General features: G+C 45.8%; 1 protein-coding gene across 1 annotated transcript in view; it reads right to left on the bottom strand.

Moving 5' to 3' along the window:
* Window positions 1-3,251: 3,251 nt before the first annotated feature.
* The window catches only part of Spata3 (spermatogenesis associated 3), a 33,230-nt gene continuing 22,245 nt past the window's right edge, over window positions 3,252-14,236 (bottom strand). The window contains exons 4-6 of the mRNA XM_045146694.1: window positions 12,314-12,417; window positions 6,931-7,059; window positions 3,252-3,272 (exon numbers count right to left, since the gene is read on the bottom strand). The gene's annotated coding sequence lies outside the window, so the exon portion shown is untranslated. The remainder of the gene's footprint in view (window positions 3,273-6,930; window positions 7,060-12,313; window positions 12,418-14,236) is intronic.

Raw genomic sequence — 14,236 nt, 5'->3', positions numbered from 1 at the left:
GGATCTGACAGTGCTGTGATGCCAGCGGTCGGTCTGTAGGCCAAGGCAGAAGCAGGACCCCATTTCCTCATTCTCATGGCCTGGGTCAACTTCCTCCAAGGGAACATTCCGTGATGCCGAAAGTGTTTTGCGATATCTGCTGTGCAGAGGAGGCTGGTGCAACTGAGCAAATAACTTATGTGCCATTTAATATCATTTACATTCATATAGTCTTGAGTTTATGGCTCCTTATTTCCCCACCCACTCCACAGTAATAGACCAAAAGCCCCTTGAAGACATGTTAATACCTAGTTATAGCTTTACCGTAGAATCCCCAGTTCTCTCCTGTTGACCTTGTTCTCTGCCCTCCCACTGGGCTTTAGCATCTCTAAAATAAATCTTTCTTTTTAAAAAAAAAATCAATTGAGGGCTGGAGAGATGGCTTAGCGGTTAAGCGCTTGCCTGTGAAGCCTAAGGACCCCGGTTCGAGGCTCGGTTCCCCAGGTCCCACGTTAGCCAGATGCACAAGGGGGCGCACGCGTCTGGAGTTCGTTTGCAGAGGCTGGAAGCCCTGGCACACCCATTCTCTCTCTCTCCCTCTATCTGTCTTTCTCTCTGTGTCTGTCGCTCTCAAATAAATAAATAAATAATTTTAAAAAAATCAATTGATGGGGGCTAGAGAGATTGCTCAGTGGTTAAAGGTGCTTGCTTGTAAAGCCTGACGGCCTGGGCTTAATTCCCCAGTACCCATGTGAAACCAGATGAACTAAGTGACACATATGTCTGAAGTTTGTTTACAGTGGCAGGAGGCCCAGGTGCGCCCATATTCTCTGTCTTTGTCTCTGCTTGCAAATAAGTAATTTGAAAATCAATTTATTTTTAAACATTTTTATACATGTATATAATGTATCTTGATTATATTCATGCCCTTACCTTCTCTTGATTCCCTTCCCATTGAACCCCTTCTTCTCAACCTGTCCCATTTCTACTTTGATGACTTTTTCCTCTCTTCCTTTTTATTTTTATTTATTTATTTGAGAGAGAGGGAAAGGGGCAGGGAGAGAGAAAGAAAGAAGGCGAGAATGGGCATACCAGAGCCTCTAGCCAGTGTAAATGAACTCCAGACACATGCACCACCTTGTGCATCTGGCTTGTGTGGGTCCTGGGGAATGGAACCTGGGTCCATTGCAGGTGAGTGCCTTAACTGCTAACCTATCTTTCCATCCCAAGTTACCATGCTTTTATCCAGTATTTATTAACAGGACTTAAAATATATATTTTAATGTTTATTTTCTGTATTCATTTGAGAGAGAGAGTGAGAGAGAAAGGCAGATAGAGACAAAGAAAGAATGGGCATGTCAGGGTGTTAGCCACTGCAAACAAACTCCAGGCACATGCTCCATCTAGCTTTATGTGGTTATTGGGGGATTGAGCCTTTGGCTTTGCAGAAAAGTGTCTTAACTGCTAAGCCATCTCTCCAGCCCATTAATGAGATGTTAACCTTTGCATACTGTCTCTTGGAAGGGTGCCTCAACATTCAAAGCAGAAGTCAGGGCCTGGATGGGAAAAGTCCCAGATTTTGAGTGAATGTTCCTGGACTGGATTCAGGGTGCGGTTCCTGCAGTAGGTCAGAAATGGGAGTCACTTCACCTGTATAGACTGAGCATCTTCCTAGCTTGCATTAAACCCAGTGTTGGGGAGACAGTCATGAACAAGCACACTTACTTCCACAGAGCTACCATCTGCTGGGGAAAGAGACATAAACACACAACAGGCAGCCTCGGATGCCATGAAAACAAAACAAAACAATGCAGGACTAACAAGAAGCAATGCTTTTTTTTTTTTAAAATTAATTATTTATTTATTTGAGAGCAACAGACACAGAGAGAAAGACAGATAGAGGGAGAGAGAGAGAATGGGTGTGCCAGGGCTTCCAGCCTCTGCAAACGAACTCCAGACACGTGTGCCCCCTTGTGCATCTGGCTAACGTGGGACCTGGGGAATCGAGCCTCGAACCGGGGTCCTTAGGCTTCACAGGCAAGCGCTTAACCGCTAAGCCATCTCTCCAGCCCAAGAAGCAATGCTTTTGAGGCACCAGCCCTTCTGTGCACACAGCCCTGACCATGTCATGGTAGCAAGAGGAAAGGTGATAGGAACTCTGAGATATTAATGTGAAAACAGGAGAAGTCGGGGCTGAAGACATGGCTTAGCTGTTAAGGCACCTACCTGTGAAGCCTAAGGACCCAGGTTCTATTCTCCAGGTCCCACGTAAGCCAAATGCACAGGTGGCATATATGTCTGGAGTTTGTTTACAGGGGCTAGAGGCCCTGGAGTGCCCATTCTCACTATCTCTCTCTCCCTCTATCTCTAATAAATAAATAAAAATAAATCTTAAAAAAAGAAAAATCCAGCCGGGCGTGGTGGCGCACGCCTTTAATCCCAGCACTTGGGAGGCAGAGGTAGGAGGATCGCCGTGAGTTCAAGGCCACCCTGAGACTCCATAGTGAATTCCAGTTCAGCCTGGGCTAGAGTGAGACCTTACCTCAAAAAAACAAAACAAAGCAAAACACAAAACAAAAAAAAAAAAAAAAAAAAAAGAAGAAGAAGAAGAAGAAGAAAAGAAAAATCCAATATACATTATTATTAAAAACAAAACAAAACAACAGGAGAAATCTCCACATATCTTCCATCCAAGGCTGACTAGGGGGCTACGCTGAGTGAATACCTCACAGGTTACCACCTCTACTCCCTCCCGATCCTCACCTCCACTATGATGGTACTTGGAGGAACAGCACAGCTGCACCAGTCAGGGATGGGGATAGGTGTATGTGCCAATGAGACCTGGCACCCCCTTCTGCTGCAGGGGGTGCAGGACACAGCTCAGGCAAAGAACGTCTAGAAGAAGAAACTCCTCTAGCGATGGGAGGCTGGAACCTGGGGTGCCCAAGCTCAGATGGTAATGCCAGCAGCACCCCACATTCCTTGAGTTCGCCAGGAAGGATAAGCGTAGGCTTTAGTCTCTTTCGTGTTTAGGTGGCATCCTGGGAAATATTCCGGGAAGCATAAAGCAAGGCAGATTTAAAGGACACAGGATTTGGTTTTATTTCAGTATTACTGACCCACTGTGAATAACCGCGGCATTAACACAATGAAAGTTTATTTTTGTCTCTTGTGAACGATATAGCAGCTGTTTCCCTAGGACTTTGAGGATTTGGGTTTTGTGGCAGGTCACTGCTCTCTCATATCTTCATGGTGGCAGAAAGCTCGGGCTAGCCCATCTATGCTCAAAGAGCCTGATGAAAGAAGAAAACATCGTCAGATTGATGGCAGGATTTTTTTTTTTTTTTATTCTTAAAACCAACTTGATGAATACCATCACCATTTTGCACTGTCCTGAGTGTCCCATCCTTTTTTAAAGAAAAATATTTTTTTATTTATTTGAGTGTGGCAGACAGAGAGAGAAAGAGGCAGATAGAGTGAGAATGGGCACACCAGGGCCTCAGCCACTGCAAACGAACTCCAGATGCATGTGCCACCTTGTGCATCTGGCTTACATGGGTCCTGGGAAATCGAGCCTCAAACCAGGGTCCTTAAGCTTCACAGGCAAGCACTTAACTGCTGAGCCATCTCTCCAGCCCAAGAATCACATTCTTTCTTATACTTATCAGAATTCATACTGAACAGCAAGATTTGGTTTGGAAAAGAGGATTTGTTTTTGCATCTGTTAAGTTTTTACCCACCACTTCAACACCACGCACACACACACACACACACACACACACGCTATAGAAGCAGAGTGCTTTAACTGTAACATTGAAGAAAAGATTGATAAAAATAATTTTTAAATTTTTATTTTTATTTCTTTATTTGAGAAAGAGAGAGAGAATGGGCGTGCCAGGGCCTCCAGCCACTGCAAACAAACTCCAGATGCGTGTGCCCCCTTGTGCATCTTGCTAATGTGGGTCTTGGGGAATCAAACCTGGGTCCTTTGGCTTTGCAGGCAACTGCCTTCACCATTAAGCCATCCCTCCAGCCTAAAAAATAATTTTTAAAGCATATAAAAAAAAACGAACCTTGAACTTATGTTTGGAATTTTAGATAAATTATCATGTAGATAAAAAGCCAGAAAAATATCATCAGTGGTGCATCTGTGGATAACCTGATAGGGGAAGCATTCATCCAGAAGAGAATAAGAGGTTGGCAGTATAGGTCAGTGGTGGAGTACTAGCCTGTGCTAGACTAACCTGGGCTAGAGCAAGCCCCTACCTAGAAAAAATGAAAAAACAAAAAAATAAAAAATAACAGATATAAAAATATTTTATTTATTTACGAGAGAGAGGTTGAGAGAGGCAGATAGAGAGATAATGGGTGCACCAGGGCCTCTAGCTACTGCAAATGAACTGCAGACATATGTGCCACTTTGTGCATCTGGTTTTATGTGGGTACTGGGGAATAGAACCTTTGGCTTCTCAGTCAACAACCTTAACCACTAAGCTATCACTCCAGCCCATACTTGTTTTTTAAAGAGAAGAAGAAATTGAGCTAACCACCGACATTCATCTCACTACCACCAAGTTGTGGATGCATGTGACCAGCTTCCTCATATCCTGGCTGTCACAGTGAGATGATAGCTCTTGCTACCACATTTTTCACATTTTTCTGGTCATGATGAAATGTACCCTCAAACCCTAAGCCAAAATAAACCTTGCCTTCCTTAAGTTGCTTCTGTGAAGTGTTTGTCACAACGATGAGAAAAGTAACCAATACAGCAAGAAGAAGGGAGAATGATCAAATCACCTGCATTCGGGAGATAGCTCAGTCATTAAGGCACTTACTTGCAAAGTCTGATGGCCTGGGTTCAATTCCCCAATACCCACATAAAGCCAGATACACAAAGTGGCACATGCATCTGGAGTTCATTTGCAGTGGCAAGAGACACACCCACGATCTCCCTCTCTGCTCTCAAATCAACCAATAAAAATATCTAAACAGCCGGGCTTGGTGGTGCACGCCTTTAATCCCAGCACTCGGGAGGCAGAGGTAGGAGGATCGCTGAGAGTTCGAGGCCACCCTGAGACACCATAGTGAATTCCAGGTCAGCCTGGACCAGAGAGAGACCCTACCTCGAAAAACAAAATCTAAACAAACAAAATGAAATCACTTATATAAATCACGCAATGCTGTCACCGAGAGACACAGCTCTTTGGGCCTTTCCCCTGGCCACTCCTTTCATGAGCTCGGTCCTGTGTTTAGAATCACTGGCCTATGTGGTGAGGTGAAGGGGATGCTGGGTCTCCTTGTTGTGGCTTCTCACTCTGACTCCATCTGTGGCTGGCACAGTTGTGTTCTTTCTCGAAATGCCAGACATGGGGGTGGGGATGGAGGTGGGAATGGAATCATGCCAAAGGTCAGAGCCCTGTGGTTGAGGACATGTGAAAGTTTCTCCTGATTTTATTTATTTATTTGAGAGAGAAAGGAAGATACACACACACACACACACACACACACAGATAGACAAAGAGAGAGAGAGGGAGAGAGAGAGAGGGAGAGAATGGGCTTGGCAGGGCCTCCAGCCACTGCAAACAAACTCCAGATGCATGTGCCATATTGTGCATCTGGCTTACATGGGTCCTGGAGAATCGAACCTGGGTCCTTTGACTAAGCAGGCAAGAGCCTTAATCACTAAGCCATCTGTCCAAGCCTTTCCTGACTTTACACTAGTCTCTCAACGTCTTTGTGAACCTCCCCTGGTCGGTCAGGGTTATGTGCACAGAAAGGGCCCACACCTTACAGACATTCACCTTGACAGTCGACACAGGCTGAGAGGGTGGCAGGGCCAAGGTGAGTCCTCCCAGGTGAACAGAAAAGGAGCTGACTCTGTTAGGTCACCTCTTGCAGGAGCAGGAAGACCCAGCGGTGAGCTAGAAAGGAGCCTTCATTTTCGCACTTCTTCAGGAGGCCAGCACACTCGGCCTCCTAAGCTACCTTCTCTTCCCTAAGGCTCTTAATTCACAGGTAATAAATTCCAAACTTTCCAGAGATGGGATAGGGGACAGATCAGATAGGGACAGAATGTTAAACAAAGGTTGGAGTCCACAGCCAGTGAGTTTATCTTTACCTGTGTTTACACAGCAAAGGTTCTGGTATGAAATTAACAGGAAATTACAAAGACTTTTTTTTTTTTTTTTTAAACAAAAGCCATGGGCAGAATGCCAAGAACATTTCTTCCTCCTCTCCATGCACACCCTGGGAAGCACCATACAGCGAAGGGATTTCTTCTTTCTCGTGGTCGGTGGAGACCGGAAGATGTAAGGGGAGAATGGGATTTCTGATGCAATTTGCCTATTTCTGCCCACTTTAGCACACTTGGTGGGACCCGTGGTGACAAGAGCTCTGGCTTGGGTGCAGTCCTAGACTCACTGCTCGCTGCTTCCCTCCTCCTCTCCGCTTCATCTCTTTCAGCCTGTTCTCTCCTTCACTGCCTGTTCTTTTTCCATCACTCTTTCTTCTTCCTTTCCCATCCTTATTTTCTCCTCTTCTTCCTCCTCTTTCTTTTTTGGTTATTTTGGGGCAGGGTTTCACTCCAGTCCTGGGCTGATGGTCACTGCTACTCCTGATGAGCTCCAGGACTGGCAGCAACATTATTCCCAGTCCTGGGACAGTCGTGGTTCTGATCCAGCTTCTTGCCTTGCCTGCCCCACCCAAGGCAACTGTTCCATTTGCTTCTCTGCCAGTGGCCAAGAGCAGGGACTCGGTCTGCAGATTCAGGAGCAAAACCACACACACATCCACCCCAAAACATTAAAGAGAGTTTACAACAACCTATCACGAATCATGGTACATTGTTTATATTTATGAAAGTTGTCAATAAAAAAGTTTTAAAGAGATCTATCATGAAATGAACAGGTTTTGTTTTTTTTTTTCCCCCACTTAGTTAATCTTACTACTCACTTCCTTCCTTCTAGAAGTCATCAGGAGAACTGCGGTGAATTTCAGCACAGCTATAGAGATGTCTGATGCATTCTGGGCAAGGATCTTCATTGTAGTATGGTTTATAAAATGGTGGAGTAGACTATAGATCTTTTCATAGGAAAATGGTTAGAAAGAACAAAAATCAATATTGAGAATAGGCCTGTTATGACCTCAGAAGTCCGTGTTTTCTTATTAAAATAACCTAATTTTCATTTCACTATTCTGCATTTCCTCATGCAACCTACGTACTTCAAGGGAAGATAATTCCACCCCAACTCACAGGCTCCTGGGTGGTCTTAGCCAGTGGACACATTCCAGTACCCTAGTCTCAATTATTTGGTGGTCATGTGACTCAAATTGGATCAATTAGAGTGACCCATGGGGCTCTTGCTTAGAATGCTGAGAGATTCACTGGCTTGTGGGCACTCTCTCTGGATGGGGAGGAAGACCTTGTAACTCTGGGTGTGGTTGGCAGCTGATGAGGCTCAGAAAATAATACCTCACCTCGAAAAACAAAACAGCAACAAAAAGACAATAATACCTCAAAGTGTGGTGCTTTGGCCTGCTGACCCCCTTGAACTAAGAGGAGACCTGAAGAAGGCCTTGGGGACAACTTGAGAAGAAGTCTCTCTGACCTTCTCCTGTCGGATCTTCTGTTGCCCTCTGCAGTGACCAGAATTCTTCTACTCAGGGTGGGTCACAGGAACCAGCGCCTCTCTCTAAGTCATGAAACTCTCTTGAGGGCCATATTTCCAAAGGTCCTGCCCCATATCCAGGAGGGAGGGCACTACAGAGAGGCCAAGAATCTAGACGGGCCGTGCTGGGTTCCTCTTCAGTCTGTTAGCTTTACACCCTACCCTTTGTGGAATCCCAAATCTAAGTGGGTTGCTCAGGAGTCCTCAAGCCTAGGCACAGACACAGTCTTCCCTGGGTCTCTGGGTCTTCATTTCTATCGGTTCCCATGTTACATAAGACTGATTCACTAAATGTGTTAGGCTTTGTATAACCTGTTTTTTGTTTTTTTTTTCTTGTTGCAGGAGTGTGGTCTAGTCACCCTTTATGATGGGTGAAGAAGTGTTCACATCTTTCTGCCCCACACAGCCATAACCACTGATTGAAACTAATTTCATAGAGGGCAAAGGAGCAAGTGGAGAAGCAATGAGTATCTTCAGATTAAACCCAGTCTACCTAAAGCCTGCTCTATAGTTACATGAGCCACAAAATTCCCCTTATTGTCTATTCCAGATAGGCCTGGGTTTTGCCTTCCCAGTATATGACTCTTAACTGATACCATAGGCAGAATTTACTGAGCCAGGCACAGCTCTAGGTTCCCCTGAGTCATGTTTTATCCATTATGAAATAATTATACACTAGAACATCATGCATCTATGAAAAAAATGAGACAGTAGCTGGGCATGGTAATGTACAACTGTAATCCCAGTACTCTGGGGACCCCAAGACAGGAGGATCACCAGTTCTAAGCAAGCCTGGGATACCCAGTATGCTGGAAGTATGTAACCTGTATTTTGATTTTACAGGGCTCATGATTAAGTGATTGCCTTGCATCTCAGTTGAGACTTTGGACTTCTGAACAGTGTTGGGACTGCTAAAGACTGTGGGGACTTTTAAAGTCAGACTGAATGCATTTTACATCGTATGATGGCTCTGAGTCTATAGGAACTGAGGGTGGAGTTTGGTAATTTGAATATAAAATGCACCCCCCCCCAATGGTCTTGAAGGAATGTAGGAAAAAGCTAGCTTTTTTTTTTTTTTCCAAGGTAGGGTCTCACTCTGGCCCAGGCTGACCTGGAATTCACTATGTAGTCTCAGGACTCACAGTGATCCACTTACCTCTGCCTCCCAAGTGGTGGGATTAAAGGCGTGTGCCACCACACCTGGTTTAAAAGCAAGCTTTTTTATTTTTTTAAATTTTTTTGTTTATTTTTATTTATTTGATAGTGACAGAGAGAGAAAGAGGCAGATAGGGAGAGAAGAGAGAGAAAGGGCGCGCCAGGGCCTCCAGCCACTGCAAACGAATGCCAGACGCGTGCGCCCTCTTGTGCATCTGGCTAACGTGGGACCTGGGGAATCGAGCCTCGAACGGGAATCCTTAGGCTTCACAAGCAAGCGCTTAACCGCTAAGCCATCTCTCCAGCCCGCTTTTTTTATTTTTTAAGCAGTTTCAGTTAGGGATTGAAGCTCAAACAGGACCAGGAGGCACTACCTCTCCCAGGCACAAGACTGGAACTTGGTAGAAGTGGAACTTGTGTCTGATCAAGGCTAAGACTGATCTACAGCGCCCCCTGCTGCCCACAGCCTACTGCACTACCTGGGTGGGCTGAGCCTCAGGTCCGTCCTTCAAATTTACTAGCCAATCAGGTCTTCCCCTTACATACCTCAATTTACATACCTTTACATGCTATAAAGGCTGTGGCTTTCCAGCCCCTCCCTCTGTCTGGACAGGACCCTTGTGTGTGTGTGTGCATGTGTGTGTATATGAGTGTGTGTGTCTGGATTCCCTCTCATCTCTGCTTGGATATACATGAGTGGCTTCCCTCTGGGGAGGCAACAGAATATTGTTTCTTGGTCTGGATGGTTTTCTGCTGGCCTCTGCTTTATAGTTTGGTGTAACTTCTCATTTTAATTACATGGATGATTTTCCTTTGGTCTCTGAACCTACCACATGTGTATTCTCCTTACATTCTATGATCTATCACGTGGGTGCTCTAACTCCAGGCTTGTTTCCTGTGTAATTACTCTAAACTCAGGGTAAGCATGAGTATAACTCTTTATTATGTTTGCTCTCTGCTATTCTTCTTTAAGTCACCACCATTTGCCCTTTGAACTTTCTTCCTTGGGGACACTCAGGGTGGATGCTATGGGGAGACCCCCCTACACAAGCTCCTAGATCACACTTTCCATGTGCTTGAAGCTCTGCTCCAGTGTTTTTCTAAAGACCTCAATTTCTCTTAAATGAACCTTATAAACAATACAGTATTTCCACTTGAGAGCGTGTTTCCTACTCTCACATGTTTAGCCTCTCTTCCTAGACCTCAGTCTCCCTTAAATAAACGTCATACATTGTGATTCCCCCAGATATACTTCATAATTCATAATTTATCCTTCTCGAGTCCATCTTTATTAATTCTTTATGACAGGTGGAACAGAACACAAAACTGGGGATTTTATAAATTCTGGAGAACTCCTCCTGAATCCCCAAATCCCACATCAGTCTCATGCATTTGAATACTTGATCCACAAATGGTGGTACTGTTTGGGAAGGTTGTAGAGCCATTGAAAGGTAAAGACTTGCTGGAGGAACTGTGTCACTGGGGGCTGACCTTGGGGTGACAGAGCCCAGCCCTGCCTGCCAAACTCAGCTGGCACTTGCTACTCAGCGGGCTCACGTGAAGATGTGATGCCCAGCTGTCTGCTTCTGCCATGCTTTCCCTGCTAGGTGTGTGTGTACGTGTGTGTGTCTGGTGAAATTTGCCCTTGACCCAAAACCAGAAATGAGCCTTATTCTTCCATAAGCCACTTCTGATTAGGTGTTTTGTCCCAACAATGAGAAAGTAACTGCTATACTTAGTGAGACCCTATCTTAAAATTAAAAATATCTTAAAAAGTAAATTAAGCTGGGTGTGTTGGCACGTGCCCAGAACTATAGAGTCAAAGGCGGGAGGATTATTAAGAGTTTGAGGCCAGTCTGGTCTACAAAGTGAGTTTCAGGCCAGTTGAGGATACCTGGTAAGACCTCATCTCAAAAAAATTCCCTAAAAACAGAATCAAAATATCCTCAAATCAAAACAAACAAATATATTGCATGAAAAGATTGGTCTGGGGCTGGAGAGATTGCTTAGTGGTTAAGGCACTTGCCTACGAAGCCTAAGGAGACAGGTTTGATACCCCAGTACCCATGTAAGCCAGAAGTACATGGTGGCGCATGCGTTTGGAGTTTGTTTGCAGAGGCTAGAGGCCCTGGTGTGCCCATTCTCTCTCCCCCTTTCTCTATCTGCCTCTTTCTCCCTCTCTCTCAAATCAGTCAATCAATCAATAAAATATTTTAAAAAAGAATGTTCTGAAAAAATGGAAAAATCAGGTTACAAAGGTTTGGCATGAAATTCTATGGAATCAGAGGAAAATGTCCACTTTAAACCAGTGATCTCTTGGTTAAGAGGATGGGAAAAGAGCAGTAACCTGTTTCTGCCAGTTAGTGTGAATGAGAGGAGAGGATGGCCCCTCCCCCACCCAGGGAGCACCCACAGGGCAGAAGGGATCCTTAAGACGGGTGGGGGGGGGGGGAGAGTGTAAGGGGGAGGTGGGGGGTGGGGGCGGGGAGAACATCAGGGAAGGGAGCCAGGGTTCAGATGTGAAAGGGGGACCAGGGAGCCAGACAGACCTGTGCCATGCTTATAGACATACTGCTATCCCTGTGGAGACCGGCTCCTCCAGGAAGGGGTTGAATCCAGAGCCTCCAGGATCTTGGGGCGATGGGGACAGACAGCCACAGGCCCCTGAGAGGGGAGCTGTTGGCTCCCTTAGAGGCTTCTCCAGTTCTCTGAACTTGAGCTTCAATGGGCAACAACACTGTCGGGTTCAGTTCCCAGTCACCCCTGCTAATGTGGCAGCAAATCAAAGCACAAAGGAGGCAAGGCAGAGGTGGGTGGAGTGCAGTCCACCCAGAAAGTTTGGCATCTGCATGTCCCCAGTGGGGTGAGCCTCCTGCCTGGCTGCCAACTTCAAGTTTTGCTTCTTTGAAATGTAAACGTTATTTCTGCTGGAGCATCCTGCCCGAGGAAACCCCGTCCGCTTAGCAGCCCTCAGTAGGAATATGTGACTGTAGTGTTTGAAAAGATCCACTTCTGAGTAATTTGCATTTCCAGAAAGCTTTCAATAGTGGGCTTGTGAATGAGGTCTTTCTGTGTTGGCCATTCTTGGGATCAGTCCAGAGGTAAGATGAGAAAGGAGACGCTGCATTCCCCCAGCAGTAACAGGCTGGGGAGGGAAGGGGGGAGGCCATCTTTGCCAGATGCTAGAGGATGCTGGTGTGTGTGTGTGAGAGAGAGAGAAAGAAAGAGAGAGAGAGAGAGAAAGAAAGAGAGAGAGAGAGAAAGAAAGAGAGAGAGAGAGGGAGAAAGAGTCACTTCTCCATCGTGGTTTCCAGGGAGTTGCTTTGTGAGAGATAAACTCACAAAGGTGGAAGGACTGTGTTCCCAGCTCTGAGCCTCCTCTGGCTTAGAGACTGCTGTGGGGACAACAGGGAGGGCCTTGGACCCTCCTTGGTGGGTGAAACCTAGCTGTCCTTGTTTTTTGGGACTCAGGCCTGTCCTCATGGCTCCTTTCTGTCTCAGTTAGGACTCACCTGTGTGATGCCATTTGTGGATGTTACCTTTGGTCTGACCCCTAGATCACCTTTGCTCACAGGAGGAGATAGGGTTTGGAGAAAGAAAGCACATAAGGTGTGATCTGTAAAGGGACAAACAATAGAGAAAGTTAAGCATTCTCCTGTGTGATCCTTGCCTTCAGGGCACACACAATGGGGATGATTGCCCAAGCTGATTCTCTCAACAGATAGATAAGCAAGTTCCATTAGCCTTACTTGTACACAGGCACTTCCTGTTATCTACACCGTAGGAAATGTCCCTGATACAATGCACCATGATGCTTTTGTTTAAAACTATCTCCGTGGTTTTGCTTTTGTAACTAATAACTTGTGTTTTTTTTATAATAAAAGCTGACTCTCCAAGCAGTTTGGGGCCTCACTCAGAGATCCTGACCTCAGGGGTGCAGTCCTGATGCATCAGCCCTTGCCCAATAAAACTTTGCCTTGTATTCCTTAAGGTTTCCTTGAGGATTCTTTGAGGTAGGGTTTCACACTAGCTCATGCTGACCTGGAATTCATTATGGAGTCTCAGGTTGGCCTTGAACTCACTGCAATCCTCCTACCTCTGCCTCCCGAGTGCTGGGATTAAAGGTGTGGCCACCACACCCAGCTGAGTCAGTGGTCTTACTTGTGCAACACTGGATCCCATAACAGATCCCTCATGAGCTTACCAAAGGCTTAGATCCTCCATGTAGGAGCCTTCCATGGGTCCTGGTGCACCACCCAGGAAGCGCCCTCTAGAGGTCATAGTGAGAAAAATGTGTGACACTGGACCCCATAACATCTTGGGGGTTTGTCCGGGATCCACATTTCAAGCCCCCCCCCCCACCTAACTATGGGGCGACTGAACCAGAAAAAGACCCCTAATCTTGGTCTGAGAACCAGATCTCCGTCCTTCTGCATGTTCCTGGTTTTGGAGTTACTGACTGCTACTGGCAGGCCATTGATGAGGAACGTTCACCTAGGATGGCTGGTCCCTTCCTTTATTAGGTAAGGAATCTCCAGAGGTGCCTTTTCACTTTTCCTTTTTTTTTTTTTTTCTGATTTTGCATGCTTTTTGGATCCAAGAGAGAAGCTGGATGCAGCACTAATTCCCTTTAATGAGGGACCAAGGGGCTGCCCTCAACTCTCTCTGGCTCCATTTGGAGATTCTGAATGGAGGTCTTTTTCTGGTTCAGTTTCCATCTGACAGATGCATAGCAGAGAGACCATTGTTGCTAGCATAATTGTGTTCAGTGTTGTGTTCACCTGCTTTGTCCTTGTCTTTGAAAATATGGGTCAGAGCCATATTATTGAAAAATCCCCTTCAGAGTTGATCAAAAATCATTTAATCCCAGCACTTGGGAGGCAGAGGTAGGAGGATTGCTGTGAGTTCGAGGCCACCCTGACACTAGTGAGTGAATTCCAGGTCAGCCTAGGACTAGAGTGAGACCCTGACTCAAAAAACAAAACAAAACAAACAAACAAACAAAACCCCAAAACCAACCAACCAAACAAAAAAGACTGAGGGGTCAGGGATTGAGGTTCCACCCCCTGAGCCCAGGCTAACCTTACAAGTGTGTGTGTGTGTGGGAACCTGCTAAGTTCCTGGTAGATACTGGGGCACTTTTTTTTTTGTTGTTGTTGTTGTTTTTGTTTTGAGGTAGGGTCTCACTCCAGCTCAGGCTGACCTGGAATTAACTATGTAGTCTCAGGGTGGCCTTGAACTCAAGGCAATCCTCCTACCTCTGTCCCCCAAGTTCTGGGATTAAAGGTGTGCGCCACCATGCCTGGCTCTTGGGGCACAGTTTTTGGTCCTTCGAAAAGCTGATGGTTCACTCTTGGGAGAACAGACTCTAGGACAGGGTGCAACTGGATGTGGACCTTGGACAAGGTATTGCGACACATTCCTTCCTTGTTATC

This window comes from Jaculus jaculus, chromosome 4 (genome assembly GCF_020740685.1).
Source record: "Jaculus jaculus isolate mJacJac1 chromosome 4, mJacJac1.mat.Y.cur, whole genome shotgun sequence".
Taxonomy (NCBI): Eukaryota; Metazoa; Chordata; class Mammalia; order Rodentia; family Dipodidae; genus Jaculus; species Jaculus jaculus.
Note: the sequence above shows the minus strand (reverse complement) of the source record. Positions and strands in the feature narration are given on the sequence as shown.